Source organism: Pinus tabuliformis, chromosome 7, assembly GCF_031772625.1.
Source record: "Pinus tabuliformis cultivar Carrire ecotype Pingquan chromosome 7, CPIR1, whole genome shotgun sequence".
Taxonomy (NCBI): domain Eukaryota; kingdom Viridiplantae; phylum Streptophyta; class Pinopsida; order Pinales; family Pinaceae; genus Pinus; species Pinus tabuliformis.
The window spans coordinates 556391099-556412886 of NC_142293.1; positions in this window are offsets into that span (position 1 = coordinate 556391099).

Consider the following 21788-nt stretch of genomic DNA (forward strand, 5'->3'; position numbering starts at 1 on the left):
TTTCCTTGGTTTACAAATCCAACAAAAGGAAGGAGGAATCTTTTTATCTCAAACCAAGTATCTCAAACAGATTTTGAAGAAATATGGTATGGAAGATGCAAAACCAGTATGTACACCCATGGTCACAGGATGTAGCCTTAGTGCAAATGATGAATCTGCAGCAGTACATCAACCAACCTACAGATCTATGATTGGAAGTTTACTTTATTTGACAGGCACCCGACCGGACATCATGCATGCAGTTGGAATAGTTGGAAGATTTCAGGCAAATCCGAAGGAGACTCATCTTCAGGCAGTGAAGAGAATTTTCAAATATCTTCAAGGGACTCAAAATTATGGCTTATGGTATCCTAGAGATACAGATCTTACTCTTCATGCTTATACAGATGCAGATTGGGCCGGAAGCGTGGATGACAGGAAAAGCACAAGTGGTGGTGCGTTCTTTATGGGTTCCAGACTGGTATCTTGGTTCAGCAAGAAACAGAGTTTGATTGCCTTGTCTACAGCTGAAGCGGAATATGTTGCTGCTGCATCTTGTTGCACCCAACTTCTTTGGATGATGCAGACTTTGCAGGATTTTCAAATCACTTGTACACCACCTATCCCCATCTTATGTGATAACACAAGTGCAATCAGCATCTCAAAGAATCCGGTTATGCATTCAAAAACCAAGCACATACCAATCAAATATCATTTTCTCCGGGAACAAGTGCTTGAACAGAAGGTCAAGTTGGAGTATGTTCCTTCTAAGGAACAAGTTGCTGATATTCTCACCAAACCATTGCCCAGGGACACTTTTGAGTACCTCAGGCAAAAGCTGGGGGTTGTTGATGCATCATCTTATTGTTGAACCTTTTATGATTGATGGTACAGGTTCAGGGGGAGCATATAATGCATTGTTGGCATTATGGAGGATGGTCAGAAGGAGATCTTGGAAATAGCTGCAATATGTCTCTATCTCTTTCATGGAGGATTATGGTTCTTTGTTACAGATCTGGTTCAGGGGGAGCATGATCTTAGGGGGAGCATACTCCTTTGCCCTTGATGTCAAAGGGGGAGAATGAAGCTGAAGTTTGTGAGGTTGCCATCAAGTCCAAAGGGGGAGATTGTTGGCATTATGGCTACAGTGTTGTCGTTGATGGCAACCCATTCAGGTGACAGGTCACTGTACTTCAAGTCAGCAGCAGAGGTTGATGATCAGCTATCAAATATTGAAGGAAATAAGGAGGACGCAGGTATACCTTACAGAAAGTGCGTACCCGCAGGTAAACCATGCAGGGACCGCGTCCAGAGACGCAGGCCAGCCGTTCAGGAGGTGCGTCCACCCAGTGCACACATTTTAAGGCAGATAAAAGCACACGTGGGGGTTTCTTGTGTTTTACTCTTGGTATCTAGCCGACGGTATTGTGTTTCTATGGTGTCGGCTCGTGGTATTGTTCCATGTTTTGAGGAGGAGCTTGCCTATATAAAGCAAAGGAGATCATTTGGTTTGGACATGTCTTTGGTTGAATATCTTATGAGGCTAGATCTGGTCTAGATCTAAAAGGGCGAATCTTCTGAAAGACTGAGATCTCTTTGGTGCATGATCAGATCTGTAGATCTGACTGTTTGGGTTACTCTTGAAGTCTTGAAATCATCTATGCCCGGAGGTACGCAGGTGCAGTAAGGGTTCAGGTGCGCCAGGACGCAGGCGCAGAAGGGTTCAGGTGCGGCGGGACGCAGGCGCAGAAGGGTTCAGGTGCGTCCGGGACGCAGTGCAGTAACAGGAGATCTGCGTTGCGACGCAGGGCGACTAAGGTTCAGGTGCATTCCTGGAGCAAAAGGACGCGGCGCGATAGCATTTCTGGGTGCGTCTCTGCAGCAAAGTACGTGGCACGATTGTGTTTCTGGGTGCGTCCCTGCAGCAACAGGACGCAGTGCAGTTCAAGGAACAGTGCGTGGGCACGCAGCGCAGCAGAAGGATCTCTGCGTGTGGACGCAGCAGAGCGGAAGGTTAACTGCGTCTGGTCGCAGGCCACAGAAGGGAAAACTGCGTCTCTGTCTTAATATGTTCTGTTGATTGAATTTCTCTGTTGATAAGGTGTTCTGGGTTAGTTCTGTTATTACTGATCTGATAACTGTAGAGGACTGTAACTGTGATGTACTTGATGATCATTTGATGCTTTATGAAAAGAAGTAGGGGGTTGTAGCTCCCTTCCAGGAGAAGACTGGAAAACGAGAGAGAGTTGTAGCTCTCTGCAGGTTGCAGCCTGCGTACTGGTAAAGGACTGCACCAGTACAAAATCATTGTAAAAGGAGTTTCTAATTTGAAAGAAGATAGAGACATATTGCAGCAGGTGGTTTTCACCCACATTGGGTTTCCACCTTACATCTTGTGTTCTTTGGTGTGACTATCTGTTTTCCTTGTTCATGCTCATTATTTTATGGTACTGACATGCAAAAATAATTCAAAGATCAAATAAGGAAGATTTATTAAATTGCTAGATAATACTAATTCACCCCCCCTCTCAGTATTATTTCCAACACTTCATGGTAAAGGTATGGTAGAAGGTATGAATAATAGTTCTCTGGATTTTGATTTCTATGAAAATTATGTATATGCGAAGCAGAATTGGGTGAGTTTCCCCTCTGGTAGTAAGAGGGCAAAACAGATATTAGAACTTGTGCACAGTGATGTGTTTGGACCTGTGAATGTTCCATCACTGGGTAAGTCTGTGTACTATGTATCATTTATAGATGACTTCTCAAGGAATACATGGATATATTTCCTTAAGAATAAATCTGAAGTCTTTGACAGGTTTAAAGAATTTAAGGCTCTGGTGGAAAACCAGACAGAGAAGAAGATAAAGGTGCTGAGGACAGATAACGGTGGAGAGTTTTGTAGTAAGGAATTTGAAGAATTCTGTAAGAAGTGTGGTATATCACGACAAAAGACTACTCCATATACACCTCAACAAAATGGAGTTGTAGAAAGAATGAATAAGATGTTGATGGAAAGGGCAAGAAGCATGCTCAGTGGTGCCGGGTTAGGACGGGAATTCTGGGTAGAGGCGGTGGATACTGCATGTTACCTGGTCAATAGGTCACCTTCATCAGTGTTGGAGGATATGACTCCACAAGAGGTATGGACTGGTAAGAAACCCTCTCTTTCACATCTGAGGGTATTTTGATGTGATGCATATGTGCATGTTCCAAAAGAGAAAAGAACCAAGTTGGATAGTAAATCTGAAAAGTGCATCTTTATTGGGTATAAGGATGGTTTAAAGGGTTATAAGATTTGGAACCCAGTAACAAGGAAGGTTGTGTATAGCCGAGATGTGGTGTTCAGAGAGGTGAAAGATGTTATTAAACATGAAGTTCAACCAAAGGAACCTGAGAAGATAGAGTTTGAGCTAAAGGAGGAAGAATCAGACTCTATAGTAGAGGACGAATCAGAAGATGAAGAGCCGCAAACTCTAGCTGTGAGAAGATCAATTCGAGAAAGAAGGAAGCGAGAAAGGTATAGTCCATCTGCTTTCTATTCAAATTTTGATTTGTCTGTTACTGATGATGATCCCAGAATTGTGAAGGAAGCAATGGATTTAGAGGATGCAAAACTCTGGAAAGAGGCCATGGTTGATGAAATGACATCTTTGCACAAAAATGAGGCTTGGGATCTGGTGGAGTTGCCGGCTGGAAGGAAACCCATTGGCAGCAAATGGGTGTTCAAAAAGAAGACAAATGCAGAAGGAAAAGTGGAGAAATACAAAGCTCGGTTGGTAGCAAAAGGTTATTCCCAGGTGCTGGGAATTGATTTTGGTGATATTTTTTCTCCTGTTGCCAAGGTAACTTCTACTAGATTACTTTTATTTGTTGCTGCTGCTTTTGATTTTGAGGTAGAATAGATGGATGTGAAGACAACATTTCTTCACAGGGATCTAGAAGAGGATATCTACATGAAGCAACCTAAAGGCTTTGCGGTGAAGGGTAAGAAAGAACTAGTATGTAAGTTAAAGAAGTCTCTATATGGGTTAAAACAGTCACCAAGGATTTGGTATCAGAAATTTGATACATTTATACGGGGTCTTGGCTTCACCAGAAGCAAAGCAGATCACTGTGTGTATTTAAATTAATCGGTGATCGTGTTATTTATCTGGTCTTGTATGTGGATGATATGTTGTTGGTTGGAAATGACAAAGAAGTTATCCAGGATTTGAAGACCCAACTGTCCTCCAAATTCGACATGAAAGATCTTGGTGCTGTAAACTATATTTTGGGAATGGAAATTAAAACAGATCGAGCAAAGAGGAAACTCTGGTTAAACCAGAGGAAGTATGTCGAGACAATATTCCAGAGGTTTAATATGCAGGATAGTAAACCGATGAAGGTTCCTATTCCTGTAGGTGTGAGGTTATCTGCTGAATAGTGTCCCAAGACACAAGAAGAGGAAGAGGACATGTCTCGTGTTCCATATGCAAGTGCAGTTGGTAGGCTGATGTATGCAATGGTCTGTACTAAACTAGACATTGCACATGCAATGGGAGTATTGAGCAGGTTTATGTCAAAACCAGGGAAGGAGCACTGGATAGCAGTGAAGCGGGTTTTTAGGTATTTGCGTGGTAATAGTGATTATGGTTTGTACTACCAAGGAAGACCAGGATTGGATAGAGTGTTGGATATTCATGGCTTTTTTCATGTAGACTGGGCTGGAGATCTGGATCAGAGAAGATCTACAAGTGGGTATGTGTTTAACCTATTTGGAGGTGCAGTTAGTTGGATGAGTAAGAAACAATCTGTAGTGGCACTATCAACTACAGAGGCAGAATACATGGCAGCCACTCATGCAAGCAAGGAAGCAGTTTGGTTGCAGATATTGTGTTCAAGTATGGGGTTAGTACAGGAAGCTATAAGGATAGACTGTGACAGCCAAAGTGCAATTTTCTTGGCAAAGAACCCTGCATATCATTCAAAGACAAAGCACATTGATGTTTAGTATCACTTTTTGAGGGATATGATAGAAGACAAAAAGGTGTTGCTGGTAAAGGTGGACAATTTGAAGAATATTGCAGATGTATTGACAAAATCTATGAGCTCTGAGAAGTTCTCTTGGTGTAGAGAGACAATGGGCATTTCAGGGCTGGGAAAATGACTAAGCCCTCTTGTGCCCCCTGTGGAAAGAAAACAACAAGTGGGAGAATTTTGGGTTGTGTTATATTCTTTCCATGTAGTTAATAGGGGGTTTGAAGGGCACCCGTAACCCCACTTTATGGGGTTCGAGGCAGTGCCCCGGAAAATTTTGGTTTTGGACCCTATGTTAGGTTGGGCAGACCCACCTATGTTTTTGTGCATGATTTTCACACATGTTTTTTTGGACGCAATGGTTTTTCGGTCCATGGTATTGGATGCGATGGTTTTCGACCCATGGTATTGGACGCGATGGTTTTCGGTCCATGGTATTGGATGCTTCAACATGTATAAATATGTATTGTAACATTGAAAGGAACATAATGAAAAATCAAGCTAGTAGTCCCAGTTTTCGGATCCAGGGGAAAATCTCTGTGTATATGTGTTTTATGTGTTCTGCTCTCACATTATTTATTTTTTGTGTTTTAGAATTCGTATGCAGGTAATTTCTATACGGGGTTAAAACCTACAGAAGATGCATTTGCTGCCATTACTATTCTCAACAAAACAAAAGTCTAGGTAAACAACACTCAAACTCCTCATGAATTTTGGTATGGTAAGACCCCTATTGTAAAATACTTCAACGTTTTTGGAAGCAAATGTTACATCAAAAGGACTGATGAAAAGCTTGGAAAGTTTGAACCTAGAGAAAATGAAGGCATTCTCCTTGGTTACTCTTCCCGAAGTAAAGGATATAAGTGTTACAATAAAAGACTCGGTAAAATTGTTGAAAGTATTGATGTGGTGATTGATGAAGTAGGCAACAATCCAAAATAGATAAAACCGAAGATTTTGAAGATGATGAAGACTATCCTTCAACATCAAATCAGTATAATGCTGAAGAAGAAACTTATGAGGCACCAGAAGAATAGATAAGGGTAGAAGAAAAGACTCCATCCAGGTACGTCCAGAAGAACCATCCAGAAACTCAAATTTTTAGGTAGAAAGAGGAAGGTGTACAAACAAGAAGAACTATTACAGAAGCTTCAAGCTATCTAGCATTTCTCTCCTCCGTTGAACCACGAAATATAAGTAAAGCATGAAAAGATGAATGTTGGGTCAAGGCCATGAATGAAGAACTTGAGCAGCTTGAAAAGAATAACACTTGGGAATTGGTTCCTAGACATAATGATAAGAATCTCATAGGGACCAAATGGATATTCAAAAACAAGCTAAATGAAAATGGAGATGTTATTAGAAACAAGGCCAAACTTGTTTATAAAGGGTATGCTCAACAAGAAGGTATATACTTTGAAGAAACTTTTGCACCGATTGCTAGACTTGAAGCGATAAGAATGTTTCTTGCTGTTTCTAGCTTTCAGAAGTTCAAAGTATATCAAATGGATGTGAAATCTGCCTTTCTAAATGGAGACTTAGAAGAAGAAGTGTATATTGAGCAACCAGATGGATTTATCCTTGGAAATGATCAAAAACTTGTTTGCAGACTCAAAAAGGCTCTCTATGGTCTTAAACAGGCTCCAAGAGCTTGGTATTATTGTCTAAACAAATACCTCCATCAACAAGGTTTTTCAAAAGGACCAACAGATAGCAATCTATATATAAAAATTGACAATGATAAATTGCTAATACTTGTTGTGTATGTTGATGATATCATCTTTGGTAGCAACGAAGAAGCCATGAGTCAAAACTTTTCTTTGGTAATGCAGAAAGAATTTGAAGTGTCCCTACTTGGTGAGCTCATATATTTTCTTGGTTTACAAGTCCAACAAAAAAAAGATGGTATCTTTCTATCACAAACCAAGTACCTCAAGTAGATCTTGAATAAATATGGCATGGAAGATTCGAAACCAGTATATACCCCTATGGTAACAGGATGCAGCCTCAACTCAAATGATGAATCAGTGGCAGTACATCAACCAACCTATAGATCCATGATTGGTAGTCTGCTCTATCTAATAGGCACCTGATTAGACATCATGCATGCAGTGGGAATAGTTGGAAGATTTCAGGCAAATCCAAAGGAAGCTCATCTTCAGGCAGTTAAAAGAATTTTCAAATATCTTCAAGGAACTCAAAACTACAGCTTATGGTATCCTAGAGATACAGATCTCACACTTCATGCATATACAGATGCAGATTGGGCAGGAAGCGTGGATGACAGAAAAAGCACTAGTGGTGGTGCATTCTTTATGGGTTCCAGATTAGTGTCTTGGTTCAGCAAGAAACAAAGTTCAATTGCTTTATCTACAGTTGAAGCGGAATATGTAGTTGTTGCATCTTGTTGCACACAACTTCTTTAGATAATGCAAACATTGCAAGACATTCAAATCACTTGTACTCCACCCATCTCCATTCTATGTGATAATACAAGTGCAATCAGCATTTCAAAGAATCCTGTCATGCATTCCAAGACCAAGCACATACCTATCAAATATCATTTTCTTCGGGAACAAGTGCTTGAACAAAAAGTCAAATTGGAGTATGTTCCCTCCAAGGAACAGGTTGTTGATATATTCACCAAACCACTACCCAGGGAGACATTTGAATACCTCAAATAGAAGCTGGGATTAGTTGATGCATCATATTGTTGTTGACACTTATCTGTTTTAGAGAAAAGTGGGTGTATGCGAGTTTCATGAAGTGTATCTGCGTACATACGCTTGTTTCTGCAAATATAGTCGCGTATATGTTAGTTTGAAGAATATCAGTGGGACAAACTCAGGATGAAAAGAGTCTGATGTGGGTCTGATCACCTGCCATAGGATCAGGGGGAGCATATACTTCTAATAGTGCATTGTTGGCATTACCTTAGAAGATATTGGTACAACTTCATAGTTTTTTTTGATTCAGGTGGAACAGGTGCAGAGGGAGATCATGGTTGATGGTCCGAATAGTGATTGACAAATGCTATTGATGATAGTTGCTAATATTGTCTTAGATATTTGGTCTCTATGTCATGTATTTCTTTTAGTATCAAGGTCATGTAATGACCTATTTTGTTTCCCCATTATGCCTGGGATGGATGATGTAATTGTTTTATCATGTATAAACTTTTGGTATATCCCCACTTTGTTGGGTGGATGAGTTAATTTTGGTATATACCCACTTGGTTGGGAGATGGATGTATGTATGAGTCTTTGGTGATAATCTATGACGTATAGAGTCATGTTCTTTCTTGTAGAACATATTTTTGCAAACCTTGCCTACAGTCAGGGGGAGCATGGATAGCACAACAGAGTAGAGATTTCAGCATGTACTCAAGGGGAGCATAAGTCTTTGCCCTTGATGACAAAGGGGGAGAGTGATTTGGGGTTGCCATCAAGTCCAAAGGGGGAGATTGTTGGCATTATGACACATGCTTGGCACTATGGAATAGGTGTTGTCCTTGATGGCAACTCACTTGGCAAATTACAGATGACAGTTCAGGCTCACAGGCTCTCACAATAAAGGAAAATGAGGTATATGCAGGTTCCCATTGACCAAGCCACATATACATGCGGATTCACAGACCAAAAGACGTGTATGCGTATGTATGCACTGAAAATCACGTACAGTTTGGAAAACTTGGTTTTTGGTCCTTGGTATTTGGACCTATGGTTTTGGACCATGGTATCTCATCCGAAGTGTTGAACCCAGGTATTTGGTCCCAGGTTTTGGTTCTAAGTGGTTTTGGACCATGTTATTGAGTAAGGCCTAAGACTATAAAAGGAGGAGGAGATCATTAGGCAAAGGCACTCAAGGATTGAATATCTTATGAAGAGCAAGATCTAGTATACTGGTCATTGGGTTATGGTGCATTACTAGATCTGAATCAAGGAGGAACCTGAGCGCTAGAAGAAGGATAAGTTCTTTTGATGGGTCAAGATCTTAAGGCTTGAAGAGAAGTATCTTTATGTGATTTTGATATTTTATATTTGGCGCATGACTTGATTTGTAAATCTGATGATTTGGGTAGAACTGATGTTTTTTGAAAAGGGTAAATTATCTTTTACAGATCTGTACGCAGGTTCAACACAGCAAAGATGCGTATACACGCTGGTTCGGTAATTCAAAACTGCGTATACGTAGGTTTTCCTTAATATATAAGCGTATGCACGCACGTTATACATATTGAAGTAGCATACGTCCCATAAAATATGTTTTAGCTACTTCTGTTTATTGCTACAGTGTTCTGGGTTTAGGATTCGTTTCTGGTTATTGTTACTGTATTCTAGCTACTGCAGTGAGAGAAGTGATTGTTTGATTCAGTTTTGGTTGGTGCAAAGAAGAATGGTTGATGCAGGTATATTTAGTATTTGATTGATGTTATTGATGGATCCAGTCTGAAAATTTATGAAACGTGGTCCCTGGAAGAAAAGAGAAGGTTGTAGCCTTCTGTAGGTCAACACCTATGTACTAGTACATCAGCTAGGACAAGAGCTAAGGGGGTTGTAGCTCCCTTCCAAGAGAAGCTATAGAACAAGAGAAGGTTGTAGCCTTCTGCAGGTAGAAGCCTGCATATTGGTATAAGACTGCACCAGTATAGAAATATTGTAAAAATAAGTTTCTTATTAAAAGAAGATAGAGACGAATTGTTGCAGGTGGTTTTCACCCACATTGGGTTTCCACCTTATATCTTGTGTTCATGTGTGTGATTGCCTGTACTATTTACTACACTTGATTACCATTTTATGATTTTGATACACAAATTAAGATCAACTAACTAAATTATAAGTCTATAAGATATATGTGGTTTTCTCTAAACACAGTTGCGTATATACGTAGGTTGCATTTATAGAGGTAGTGTATATCAATCTGTTTATGGAAATGAAAAATTGTTAAATTTCAAATACTGATTCACCCCCACTCTCAGTATTATTTCCAACATGATCATGAAATTCACATCCTCTTCTTAACTAAACCTACATTTGAGAAGTATACTGAAGTGGATGAAACTTACAGAAAATTCATTAAGTTTTCATGCCCCAATGAAGAAGATGGGATAAATTCCTTGAGCTTATCAAATAGGAAAGGTGAATTTCTTAGAAGTAGTTACAGGGGAAAAGGAGCAGAATGCGGGGTTTGAGCAACCAGTTGCAATAAAAGGAGGAGAAAAAGCAGGATAACATGACCATAAAGTATGGGATCAATTTAAAGTAGCATCCATCAAACAACGCCCTTGAATAGTGTGCTGATTAGTCAAAATCAGTCTAAAAAATCTATTTTTGTGTTCTATTTTTGTAAAAGATCCAAATAAGTTTTGGATGATATTGTATTTCGTAATGAATTTTATTAGATTTATATATTTTTGAATTACACTCTATAAGTATTTTGTAATTCGAAGAAAGAAGGGTTGAACCCTTGTGATGATCCAGTGACACTATTGTAGTACTCTGAAATATTTCTGAAGATAATCAAAGGATTTTGACTTCATGAGAATTTTTTTGGTTTATCCATTTATGTTTTTCATCATATATTAAAGGTAACATAGGAGTTAGGGTAAGGCTAATTCAAGCATTAACTTCCTAGCAATCCCACTGCAAAGTTATCATCTTTATGGAGATTAACTAATTGAACAGTTTGTTTAAATTAGTTCCTCTGCATCTTTAAATTGTTGGCCTATGTCATCTCTTGAATATATTATGTTTGGCTATAGAATTCTTCTGCATGCATCAACTGTATTTAATTAATTAAGTATTCAATATGAACTTTTGATGATTAAATATATTCTCATTTTCAACTTTCAAAACCAATTAAATATTTATATTGTTATGATTGAAAATCAACCCTTTGTAATTTTTCAGCAATATTTGGATTGTACAATTGTTAACGTTTAATGCATTGGTCATCCAACTCAATTAAAACCCTTACTTAGATTCTTTGGCATAGTTCCCTAGCCTAGAACTATCTACAAAGATACAACATCAGATTGGCACCATTGTCAGGGAACAAAGTTTGAAGTTTTTTCCATGGGATACTAATCATACTTACCTCTTAATGGTGACAAAGAGGTCAACAGGCTAAAATATTTCACCTGATAACTTCACTGGTTAAATCTGGCTCCACGCATGCATGCCATATCTCACTAAGATCTAGAGCTTTTCTCTCCTTTATCACATTCAAAGAGACTTGTGAGAATTGCATATATCAGATGTAGAATTGAAGCTTCCACTTCTACTGCTACCTCTATTTCACCTGAGACACCATTACAAACTGAGCCTTTCCAATCAACCGCAATACTTGTTGAATTATTAGATCTACCACCTAAATTTTTATAACTCCTCACTAAAGGAGTATATCTTCAATCTTCATTACTAGTTCATCAACTTGAGTCTTTTGAGTTTCTTGTTTCCCATTCAGAACCATCTGATATTGAAGCAGATTATGAACTTCAATTACCTGAATTGAAACCAATTGATTTCATTTCCTCTATCGTACATACGTATCCTTATATTTCTGCTAAGCCTGAAGAGGAACTTAGAATTTATACAAATCCCCTAGCCTTGAAGATAAAGAGAAAATCATACGTGAAGTTTAGAAGTTATTTGTTCATCATCAGTTTTTCAAGAAACATAAACCTCCATCCCAACCATCTTCAAGAAAAGGTGTCTCTCCTAAATAGACAATTCTATTACAACACCAAATGGTTATATTTAGGCCAATTGCAACAACTCGATATGCATCACTAGCACTTCCACCATCATCCCAACTTCATGATTTTCTCGAAGGGTATTTGAAACATTTGCCCAGATTTAATGGAGAAACATGGCCATTTACAGAATATCATTTGATTGCATCTCTTGATTTTTTAGACAATGTGAACATTGAACACGAGGATGTTTATACAAGACTATTTATTCAATCATTAGAGGGAAATGCCAGAATATGGTTTAGACAATTACAAGAAAATTCTATAAATTCATGGGGTGAATTAACCAACATCTTCAAGAATCAATGGGAAATTAAAAAGGATCATATTTACTATTTAACAAAATTTGAAGACTTAAGAAGAAACCCTGGTGAACCTATTGTAGACTTTATCAAAATATTTAATAAGATTTACAATAAGATGCCACCAGATTGTAAACCCCCAGTCATTGCAGCTAAAGTTAGATTTTCTAAAGCATTTGATGATGATTTTGCTATAATGCTTAGAGAGAGAAAATATGAAGCCTTAGTAGACATGCAAACTAATGCAATTGAGGTGGAAGCTAACAGGTAAACATATAGTAAATTGAAAGCAAAGGCAGAAAAAGATGAAAGGAAAATGAAAGCTAGAGAGGAAAGTATTTCATCATCAAAAAATAAATATGAAGAGCTCAAGATTGATGAAATAACCTCTTTATTAAGAAATATGTTTAATCAAATTCCAGGAATGGAAACTCAGCCTAGAGTAGCCCAGTGAGCTGCAAATAGACCTACTGTTCAATATGGAAGACCATTCCAATCTCAAATTTTGCAAAGACCAAATACTGACTAGAAAATTCAACCTACATTAATGGTTGATGATCAAGACCTTGAATAAGTTGTCCCTGTTGTTACAAATGATAACAATTATTTTGAAGATCCATCATCTCAAAATGCTATTGTTCCAATTAGTTAAGATCATCCTCTAGCTCAAAATAAAGAGTGCCCCCAAGTTTCTAAATATCAAACTTTTTATGAGTTTCTCATTGTTGAACTAAATAGAAGATATGACCTAAGACCTAGAAAAGGCCTTGGTAGACTTGTAGAAAAGGTTACCTTTGATTGGCCTCAAATGAAAGTTGTTGAAACACCATATTTTCAACCATAAAATAAGTCACAAGAGGAGTCTTCTACCTGTTTCAATTGTTTTTAATGTTGAAAGAGAATTAGAAAGGGTAAAAATTCCAATTCACTTATTTGAACTTTCAAGAAACCCAGGTTATAAAGAACAAGTCTCCAAATGGATATAATCTTCAAATGTAGATTCTGAAGGGGATGTAGTTAGCCTATAGGATGAGAAGCCTTTACTTGTTTTTGGGCATAGTTCAAACATGATTGATGAAAGTGCGTCACCTTTATGTTTTACATTATAAGTTCATGATTTTCTTTTGTACAACTGTATACTAGATTCTCGTGCTCCCCATAATCTGATGCCTAAATTTATCATTACCAACTTCAGTTGCAAATTACCATTCCATATCATGATATATACACATTTGATTCAACAAAGCACCTTTCTTAGGATTAATCAAAGATTTAGTTGTTACACTTCCTTAAATCCCTGTGAAAAGCATAGCATTGGATATTGTTGTTACAAAAATTGCCCCCAAATTTGGCATGTTGTGGTCAAGATGCTGTTGTGCTAAGCTTGGAGGAATCTTGCAGATAGATATGTCCTATGCTACAATCCCAACTTATGGAGGTGAACATTTAAGGCTGTATAGAGAAGTAAGAGTCATAAATACTATTTGTAAAGCTAATCAAGCAATAAATCATCCTATATATGCTATTGATCAATATTTTGGATGTTTTACTTTGGCTGCAAGTGATCTCTCTAATCCTCAAACCAGAATTGAAGATATTGTTAATAACCTCAGTTTTCTAATAGTGATATTTGGAAAATGTATTTTGATGGAGCATTTTCTAAGGATGGAGTTGGAGAAAGAATTGCAGTCATTTCACTTGAAAATAAACATATTACTCAATCCTTCAAATTAGATTTTGAAGTCACAAATAATGTGAGAATATGAGGCTTTAATTTTAGGATTGGAATTAGATAAAAGTTTGAAAGTACAAAATGTGGCAGTATATGGTGATTTAGAATTGATTATAAAAAAGATCAGAAATCTCTGTAAAACAAAGCATCCTAGACTCAGGGCTTATAGAAATGAAGTATGGGACTGTGTATAAAACTATTTTTAGGCTTTCAATATCTCAACAATTTTGAGAGAATATAGTATTTGTGAAGATTCTTTGGTAGTTTCTGCAAGTTATTTTAAAATACATAATCCTTTTTAATTACCCTATTAGATTGAAGTAAAGTATAAACCTTCCATTCTAGATAATTTAAGACACTGGCAAGTCTTTGAAGATGATGAGAAGTTGAAGAATTATTATAGATCATTGATGAATTTTTTCACTTGTTGAAGAAGAAAACAACGATGACATTAAATCAAATGATAGTGACTCATATTTGAACTTTAAACATAAAATTGTTAATCATGATATCATTTAGTTATCAAATAATTATATTCCAAAGGGATTAGTTCCTCTTGAAAAATTGTTTGATCAAACTTATGTGTCAAAATCTTCAGTGTTAAACTCACAACAGGAAGATATATAGGACTGTAATATTGGTACTATAGAAGAAATCATTAATGTCAAAATCTCATCCAATTTACCTTAAGACATAAAAGAAAAATATGTCATTTTGTTTAAGAAATACATATATGTATTGGCATGGTCATATGAAGAATTGAAAACCTATGAGAGAGCTAATATTGAGCACAAAATTCCTCTAAAACCTGGAGTTAAGCCATTTCAACAAAAAATAAGAATAATTAAGCCACTCCTTTTGCCTATTATTGAGAAGGAAGTAACAAAGTTTTTGGATGCCAAAATAATTGTTCCCTTAAGATATTTTGAATGGACAGCTAACCTAGTACCTATTGGGAAGAAAAATGGAGAAATAAGACCATGTTTCAATTTTAGAAACTTGAACAAATGATCCTTAAAAGATAATTATCCATTACCAAAAATGGATTGATTTCTTCAAAGCATATCAGGTTCTGACAAAATTTAATTGTTGGGTGGTTTTTTTGGATACAACCAGATTTTGGCAAGTCAATAAGATAAAGAAAAGGAAATGTTCACAACTATATGGGGTGCTTTCATATATGCCAAGATGGCATTTGGTCTAAGTAATGATAGAAAAAAATTTCTAAGGGCCATGGATTTGACATTTGTTGGTAAGTAAATAGATTCATAGTCATTTACCTTGATGATTTGACAATATTTTCTAACTCTGATGTTAAACATATTAAATAATTGAGAAACGTTTTTGTGAGATGCAGAAAATTTTGGATTTCTCTTAATCCTAAAAAGTCACTCTTTGCAATGAGGAAAGGAATATTTTTGGGACACATTATTTCAAAATAAGGAGTCATAATTGATCCTAAAAGAGTTCCAACAATTTAGGTAATCAATTTACCTATAAATAAGAAAGAAATTCAGTCATTCTTAGGAAAGATAAAATTTTTAAGGAGGTTCATACCTAATTATGCTAAAATTGTTAAATATGTTACTGGTATGCTCAAGAAAGGTAATGAAGTTAAATGGACTATCCAAGCTAGATTCTATTTCTCACAAATCAAGAAGGAAATTTTAGAAGCTCCAGTTCTTGCCAGACCAAATTATTCAAAACTTTTTAGTACTTTCTCCTTCACCTTAGATACTACCATAAGAACACTTGTATTGTAGAGAAATGATGATCAACATGAGAAACCAATTGCTTTCATTAGTAAGGTTATGAGAGATGCTGAAATAAAATATGACATCATATAAAAACAAGTGTATGCCTTGGTACAAGCTTTGAAAGCATTTAGGATTTATGTTTTACATTCTCCTATAATTTCTTATGTACCTAACAATGTAGTAAAGACAATGTTGACTCAAACTGATATAGATGGAAAGAGGGGGAGATGGATTGCTAAGATACTTGAGTTTGATTTAGATATCAGACCTACAAAGTTGGTAAAAGGACATGGTTTAGCTAAGTTGTTGGCCGAATCAAACTACAAAATACTTGATATTAATACCATAATGCAAATTTCAAGAGAGAAGAATCCACAAGAACCTTCTTAGTTTTTTGGTGAGAAGAATCCATAAGAACTTTCTTAGTTTTCAATGAGGAGAATCCACAAGAGCATTCTCATTTTTTAGGTGAGAAGGATCCATAAGAACCTTCTTCCAGTGCAGTTCCTATACCTCTTCCTTTACACAATGCTGAAAAGTTTTTACTATCATATTGGTACAAAGACATAATGCATTTTCTATGTAATTTTGAGTACATGCTTAAATTCACAAAGAATCAATGTAGATCCCTCAAACTCAAGGCCTTGGAGTATTGAAAACTTGTATTGGAAGGATCCCTTAAATACCCTCTTACCATGTTTGACTGAAAGTGAAACAGATGGAGTAATTGAGCAGTTTCATGAAGGCGTTTGTGGAGGAAATTATGCTTGAAAGGAAACTGAATATAAATTACTAAGAGAAGGTTTCTATTGGCAAAAAATTATTTTCACGGGTTGGAGAAAATGTGATAAATTGTGTGCCTTGTCAGATATTTGCAAGAAAACAGAGGTTAGTATCACTTCCCCTTGTTCCAGTTCTAGTGGAAGCTCCTTTCTTGCAGTGGGGATTATATTTCATTGGTGAAATAGTTCCTGCTTCTAGTACTCAACACAGATGGATATTAATAACCACTGATTAATTGACCAAGTGGGTAGAAGAAATTCCTGTTAAGAATGGAACTGAAATAGTGGTGATACAATTTATTGAAGAAAACATTTTGTCTAGATTTGGTTGGCCAAGACAAATAGTTACAGATAATTCTCAAGATTTCAGTAGCATTAAGATGATAGAATTTTGTCAAAAATATCAGATTGCTTTACATCACTCTACACCTTATTATCCACATGGAAAAATCATCAAACAAAAGTCTAATTAAAGTCATCAAGAAAGTGTTAACAGATCATAAAAGGAACTGGGATAGTCATCTCAAATATGCAGTATGGAAAAACAGGTTTCACCTAAAAGTTCTACTGGTAAATCTCCCTTTCAACTTGTTTATGGAATAGAAGCTATCTTCCCTACACAATTAGCATTTCCAGTCATGAAGTTTTTGCAAGAGTCATATGAAGAAGCAGATGATTTTTTAAGAAGGATAAATCAAATTATAGAGCTAAACCAAGATAGAGATGAAGTTTAGCATAAACTTCGACAATAGCAAGACAAGATGAAGATTTTGTTTGACAGAAAAGCTAGAGAAAGAGATTTCAGGCAAGGAGATTTGTTTCTCAATTGGGATGCAAGAAGAGAATAAAGAGGCAAGCATGAAAATTTTGATAACCTATGGTTAGGACCTTTTAGCATTGAAGAAGTAAAAGGAAATAATACATTCATCCTATGCAATCTGGAAGGAAAATATTTCTCATTGTCAGTTAATGGGAAATATCTCAAGCATTATATCCAATATTGAGTGTTTTTGCATCATCATTATATATTTCTATTTTTTCTTTAAATTTCCAGAGCAAGTGTGATTTTCACAACAAAGACTCCATAACCAGAGGAGAAGGCACATGGATCTGCAGGTTCTTTGCATTCGGCGGGGGGAAGCAGTCCCCAGATGGAGCCAATGTTGTAACTTATTTTTACCTTTAGAATAATTTTCAAATTTCTTTTATTGTAAAAAGAAAAAGAAAAGAAAAAGAAAAAATAGAAAAATAGAATAAGAAAAGAAATGAAACATAAAAAAGGAAGAGAAAAACAAAGAAAGAGAAAATAAATAAAGAAATAAAGAAAAAGAGACAAAATATTATATTTTAGAAAATAAGGGCGCACTTTTAAATTTTGCTATGTTGTATAATTTTATTTGACAAATATGTATTTTTTTAAATAAATATCAAAAAATAAAGTTTGATGTGACTGAAACCAATGACATATTTCATATAAAACTTTCAACAGTTAAGATGGCGCACACCAAGATCAACGACACCTGATGAATTGTGTGACCCCCCACATTCCCAGACAGTTAATGGAGGGGGGGTGTCTGCAAAGAAGTTTCCTCATTCCCACTTTTGTAGACCTATCAAACAACGATGAATCATGGGATCCCATCTGCTTGAAACCATTTACCACTATACACCCCTTCAAAACCACTTTTCCTCCTCTACCATTCTTACCCTCCGCTAGTCTTCCACCATTTTTAGCTTCCACTACTTCTCTCGCTAAACTAGTCAAGAGATTGTTGTCACATTTATTTCTCCTCCCAAAATTCAACTCATTTAATTCCTTGCACCAATATCGGTTAATTAAAAAAAACCGTTATGAGAAAAATCATAAAGCCATTATCTTTCCAAAAAAAAATCCTTTTACCTCCTACCTGCAACCATAATTTCCAGAACATTATCTGAGTGAATTCCAGTGACCAACAACTATTGATCATGTCTATTCTCAGGTAAATTCTCAAATTATCTTGAACAATTTTTATTTTGTCCCAAATGGCTAGCCATAAAGGAAAATCTAAAGTATCTGTAGAGAATCCTCTTCTACCTCCTATGATTAATTTGGATGAATTACCTCTGGTAGACACCCACTTCAATATTACTGAAACCAATTCTTGTATGAGATTCACAATTGGGCATTCTAGAAGTATGAGGATGGCAGTGAAAAATTATTTTTATGGGAATATTTACTTCCTTAGTTATGTTTCCCTCAAGCACATCATTTCCCAGAATTTGTCACCTAGTGTGGAGCCCGCTACCTTCCGAGTCTGAGAGTTATAATCTCTCAAAATAATGAAATCCTTTTCTCCATAACCTCTGAATTGATTCCCTTATGGATATTTACCAAAACCTTTCTTTCTTACAGATAGCTCATATTTTTTAGTCTTTCTTACTAGAGAGCTCTGAATTACCTAGGATAAACCCACCTTATCCCTCTGTAGTGTTCCCTGAGATGTGTAGGCAGGTTAATTCCATGGTTTCCTGTCTGTTAGGTTATCAGAATGATTAGTGGGTAGATGATTTTATATTAGGGTTCTTATGAGTCTTTTCATCTGGCAAGAAACCTTCAATTATGTTTAATTGGAGTCAATTTTTGTCAGAGGAAATTCATAATCAGTTCATAAAGTTCAATGTTGAAGGATCATTAAGGAACAAGTCCATTTTGGTTTACTTGTTTTTATATCATCCATTAGAGATGTTCAAATTTCCTCTACAGAAATTGGATGTTGAAGGAAAACCACAGTCAATGATTCATTTGACTTCATTAGTTAGGAAAAACTATGAAGATTTCTCTTTCATTGAATTTGTCAATCAATTTTTGTATATGGCAATATTTTTGTTAAATAGTGATGTATTTCCCAGGGTTTCCACATAAATTAAAAGGATTCTACACTTAAGTGAGTATTCAAAAGTTGGAGACTAGTATTTCTACCTAAATTTTACTGCGATTAGAATCTATGGTTGTGAGCTTCCACCTTACAAACTACCAATGTTCCTCCCCATAATATTTTTTCATTAGAATATATGAGATAGATAATGAACAAGGATGATGCTCATTTTGTTTCCAGGAAACAAAAATCTCAATTTGAATTAAAGGTACAGGTTGGTCCATTCATAGTCAACACTAGAGCTGACGAAAAATAAGTTAATGATTTGTTAAGTTAGATGAAGTTTAGACTGAGTTTTAGCTGGTCATATGATCCATTAGGAGTAATATCATCAATGAGAGATGGACATAAGTTTGCACCACATTTGCACATTGGAAAGCCTGAGATTGAACAATATGCTAACAAAGAAGAATTGGAAGAGAATAGACTGCAAGAAGTTGAAGAACAAGATTCCAGTCAAACAGTGTTGGAAACTCCCATACTGAAAGAAAAGGAATTAAAAAGACTAAGAGAAAGCATATCCCTTGTAGGATCAGAGTTTCAAAAGGCAACATTCAAAGGGTTTAAGAGTCAAGAAGGCTATAAATTATGAAGAGGAGTCATCAGAAGTCCAAACTTCTAAAGAGGCTACCATAATCATACTTTTAGGAGAACTTGTATTCTCATTACAATGAAAAGAAGAAACCATTGTGGATTCTCCTTCCTCTCCTCCTTCTTCAGGAAAACAGAGTATTTTTGTAAAAATTTTAGAGATGAAGAAGAAAAATGAGACATTAAAAACTTCAACATATGCAGAGTCCAGGAAACAATCTTCCACAACTCAGACCATGTTATTATCTACCTTAGATAGTGAAAGAGGATAGTTCCAACTAGCATTTCTAGAACCAAAGGTCCTTGTTCCTAAGAGTGCTAATGATTATAAGAGTATGTATTTTCATTTGATACTAAACATATACAACCTATATACCAAATCGATCTCCATAAACAAGCAGGGGAAATGATCTATACATCATTGACCAGTTCAACCATGGCAACATCTAAGCTACAGGAATCTCTAAATAACATCCACTCTTAGCTGAAGCTAGAAACAATGTCTTCTCTAGATAAAGATTACAAGATCAAGGGGCTAGAAGATCTAATTTTAAAGTTAGGATTGAATCCTAAATATGTAAAAGCACCTAAAGAAATAATAAAAAGAATAAATGCAGACATATAGGAACTAAGAAAATAGCTGAAGTTACCAATAACTGAACATCCTCAAGCTTAGGAAGTGGGACAATTGGAAAAATAAAAGGAAAATATGCTTCATATGATTGTGGAACAAAATTTGGAGATTCATAAGATAGAGGCAAAGATGGAGAAATTAATCAAAGAAAAAGAAATTCAGATTTGTATTGGAGTAGGACATCTACAACAACAACAAGATCAATAGAAAAGACATATTCTTCTAGTCAGAATCAAGCAGAACAATTATCAAAAGCTATGGGAGACCTATCATTGAAGGATATCGAAATTGTAAAGATAAGAGCTCAGTTGGAGAAGGCCCAAGAAAATAAAATCAAGGCTGACAATGCATAACTTTCTAAAGTACAAAAAACCTTCAGATTAACTAAAAAATTAGAGAAATCTATGAATGAGTCAGATGGACATCCATAGAAATTATATTTGAACAAGAACAACTTGTTAATAGAGGAAACAAAGCCATGACACAGATCAAAGAGAAATTGGAGCACAGGCCTGGAGAAGCGACCATAATTATAAAATTCCTAAACACCAAAGCTAAAGAAGAGCTGGAAGACTTAGGGATCAGGGATAGAACTGAAACGATCCTTGCAGTCAGAATAGTTTTGACAAAGAGAAACCTCATGTTACAACTAGAGAACAAGTTCTAAAGTCTGAAAGTTCAGATAAATAAATTTCATAAAAAATTATCTATTTTGTGTGGCAGAGGTCTTCCTCCTTTGACCGATAATAATAATCACCTCATTTCACAAGAAATTTATCGGGAAATATTGTGTAATATAGAAAATGATAATTTACATTTTTCTAAGCTAAAAGGAATTATCACTGGTAAAGATTTCTTAGAAGGTTTGCAAGATGATTTATTTATTGAACATGAAATTCACCACCTCTTCTTAACTAAATCCACATTTGATAAATATACTGAAGTGGATGAAACTTATAGAAAAATCATTAATTTTTCATGCCCCAGTGAAGAAGAATGAGATAAATTCTTTGAGCTTCTCAAATAGGAAATGTAAATTTATTAGAAGCAGTTATAGGGGAAAGGAGTAGAATGTAGGATTTTAGCAATCAATTTCAGTGAAAGAAGGAAGAAAAACAGGATAACAGGAGCATAAAGTATGGAATCGGTTTATAGTAGCAATCATCAAACAACACCCTCAAATAGTGTGCTTATTAGTCAAAATCAGTTCAAAAAATTTATTTTTGTGTTCTATTTTTGTAAAAGATCCAAATCAATTTTGGATAATATTGTATTTTGTAATGAATTTTATTAGATTTAGATATTTTTGAATTACACTCT